Source organism: Lolium perenne, chromosome 6, assembly GCF_019359855.2.
Source record: "Lolium perenne isolate Kyuss_39 chromosome 6, Kyuss_2.0, whole genome shotgun sequence".
Classification (NCBI taxonomy): Eukaryota; Viridiplantae; Streptophyta; class Magnoliopsida; order Poales; family Poaceae; genus Lolium; species Lolium perenne.
The window spans coordinates 217,070,722-217,074,163 of record NC_067249.2 but is presented as its reverse complement, the minus strand read 5'-3'; the positions used below and the strand labels follow the sequence as shown (position 1 = coordinate 217,074,163).

Below are 3,442 nucleotides of genomic sequence, written 5' to 3'. Positions count from 1 at the left end.
AGGTTTCTATTACGTCGGTGGAATTGAGTTAGTACTCGACGTGAGTGCAATAAACTTCGACATGACCTTTGTTGAACTATTTGATTTTGGGAAACACAATTGGGAATTCAATTTAAATATGAGTGATAAGAATTCAAATTGAAATTGGAATTTGAATTTGGATTCTAGACCATTATATAACATACAACATGTTTAATCAAACAAAATCTAAAACTCAAAATAAATAAAGTATTTAACATTTAATTACATCATCCAATATTACAAGGTTCATAAAGACAAGTAATTCATGATTAAGGATATTCTACAACAAGGAAAACATTTCTTTATTAATATTAACACAATAATACAAAGTCTTTACAAAAATAATAAAGAATAAGAATATAGTTACAATTACAAGTATGAGAAAAGAAAATCAAATCCTAAACTAAACTTGAAGATCATCATCTCTTGTTTAAGTAAGACCCTGCAAAACAAACAAAGCAAACAAGAAGAGATGGTAATGCCAAGTGGTTATGTTAAAAATAAAGAGAAATGGAAGAGGGAGATATTTTCTCAGCCGTGCCTATCCCCAAGGGGAGATGCATCTACCCAGGACATGCAACATGCAAGCAAGCAGCACACGCACAAGGTTGCATGCGTTCGTTGTCAACCACAGAGAATAGATGGGCAGGGTATATATTGCTTCTGCCTACAGCACACAGCTGCCCAAGCACCCAACTTTCTCATACCCATCGACCAGCCTAAGAACAACCAGGTAAAAGGCAACTATTCTTCATCCAAAACCTCCTATATCCATCTAAGAACAAATCAGAGTAGTAGTAGCTCATCATCAAACCCAAACTAGAACAAGAAACACGATTGTGGCGACATAGCAGGAGCCAGGAGGAGCAGGCTCAACTCAAGGAGGTGAAGAGCAACAAGAAGAAGAAGTACTTCAGATCCATAAACATTTTATCCAGGAAATGGAATCAGGTATACATCCTATCCAGGATCAGAGCATATAAGATCTATTCCCAGAAAAGTATACCAGCAATAAATCATCTAGGAGATTGTGTGAATCATCATTTGGTCAACAGGAAGAGTTCCTAGAGTAGCCTAACCATCTACAGTATTGAAGCAAGCTAGAGTAGTTGCTCTTTTGTTGCAGAGCAACATAATGAGCCATCCAAAAGCTCTAGCTAAGCATGCACATGAGTTGCTAGGCTATACTCTATAAAACTATCCTGAGAAACCATCAGTTTGAAGTAAAACATTGAAGCTTTACTGTCAGCATACAAAGCAAGCTTTGCAGCCAATAAGATATATCCATATTTTTCTTCTCTAATAGAGAGCAACAAAAAGTAGAATTGCATCCACTAGTTATCACTCAATCCAATAGCTACAAGGGCATCAATCAAGTATACCAGCAAAGCCATCTTAAGCAGGCATAGGAGCTCACAGCAAGCATCAGGTAAATAGTGCCTGTTGTAGTATATCTTCAGTTTCATCAGTAAAAGAAATACAACGAGCCACAGATGCCTGGATGATTAATCATCCAAACAGGGGCACCAAATCTATGTATCCACCATAGAGCAAGTACACCACCAGAAAATGGTTCACCAGATTCCAAAAGATCAAGCCACAAGTATAAACCAACTAGGAATCATCACTAGTATATATTCAGTGTCATATTGGACAGCTACAAAAACATATAACCAGTGATAGGGAGCAACACCAACTCAGAGATATAAAATAGCATCACTGGATATGTAAAATAAATGCACATATATCAAGCTTGGTGTAATCAGAATGATTCAAAGTAATCAATAAGTCACCAACAAGGCACCTAGTCACAACCAAGCCATATTAAACCAGCAAATAAGCTCAATAACAAGCCAACAACAAAAGCTTGCTTGAGAAATCAACAATACATGTTCCTTGCATATATAAGCCACTAAGAATTAAGCAAGAGTATCACTGAATTGCCTTAGCCAGCAGTAGTATTCATGTCCAGTTTTATCTAATATAGCATTCCAGCAGTTAACTCAGGCCAGGGATGGTTATCCATCCAAATTGAGGCAGAAATGGTAACAGCAAACCAGCAGCCTTTCTCAGAAAACCTGGATAATCAATTCATCCAAACTGGAGCATTACCAAGCACATGTTAGCTAACCAGTTTGATGCAGCAGCTAGTAGTTATAGGTCCCATCTTAAGCATATAGTATAACTCATTAGAATCAGTACTTGACTGATAAATTTACAAATTTACAAGTCATATAGCCCATGAATAGCACTCCCAAGCATATGCAATAATCAGGCCAAGCACACTCAAGTTCTTGGTCAACAAATTCATAGCCATAGAGAATACAGAGAGAGAGGGGGAATAGCTCACAGTGGTGTAGTCGAATAGAGGAAGAGGCCGACGCCGGGGTTGCAGTCGTAGACGCCGTCCGGCCGGCGTCGAGGATGCAGTAGTCACCACCAACACCACACCGCTCCACTAGTACAACAGCACCGCAACACCACACCACTAATTCGCTGTCATGACAGCAGTATGGCCGCGGCGGCGTCGAAAACACGCCGGCGACCGAGGCATCCGTGGGCTAGGGTTGCCGTGAGGCACGTGTGTGGGAAAGGGGGCGGCGCCGAGGCAGCGGTAGATGGCAGGGTGGTCCGGGGCGAAGCCACGCCGGGGAGTAGCATCGGAGTAGGAGGCCGGCGATGGCCAAATCGGCCGGCAGTAGGTAGGGTTCCGGGGTTGGGGACGGGTGATTAAGACCTCGAGGATCAAATCGACCGGGAGGAGGCGGTAGAGAGCAGCAAGGCGGAGCAAAGCCCCACCTCGCCGGTGCCGGAGTGAGCCGGAGGCGGCCGGGAAAAACAAACGCAGCGGAGCGACGACGTCTGGGGGAGCCTGTGTGTGCGGGTGCGAGTGAGCGTCGATTTAGAGGGGATTCGATGGAGGATAGCGAGGCGGAGCTGCGCTGGCGTGCGCCGGCGACGGACTTGGCCGGTGGCGGCCGGAAGGGAAGGAGGCGGCGGCAGCATCGCGAGGACGCGATGGGTATCGCGTGCGTGCGTGATTTGGGGAACGATGGTGAGAGGCCATGTGTGAGGGCTTGGTCGCGTGAGTCTCCAGTACGTGAGTACACTTTGGGCTCAACCCAAACTGATTTGTGTGTCATCGTGTGTAACTCCGTATACGTGCGTATGTGCAATTGAACCACTAGATCTAGGCAGCAAAACTAACTAGCTCTAGCCAAATCTTTTATTAGAAAAACAAAATCACAAATTGAATTCTGAAATGTTTGATAGATTATTTCAACCTTAATTAAGTAATAAATATTATTAAAGTTTTTCTTAAACATAAGTTAATTAATAAAACTCATTATTTGATTTCTTTAATAACAAAACATATGAAACTTCTAGAAAATATAGAATATGAATATTTTTCTTTCACTTA

General features: G+C 42.4%; 1 long non-coding RNA gene across 1 annotated transcript; it reads right to left on the bottom strand.

Moving 5' to 3' along the window:
- Window positions 1–299: 299 nt before the first annotated feature.
- On the bottom strand, window positions 300–3,233 carry LOC127306114 (uncharacterized). The gene is made up of 2 exons (XR_007854468.2): window positions 2,372–3,233; window positions 300–463 (listed from the first exon to the last, which is right to left on the bottom strand). It is a non-coding gene; the product is annotated as an uncharacterized lncRNA (long non-coding RNA).
- Between the last annotated feature and the right edge of the window lie 209 nt (window positions 3,234–3,442).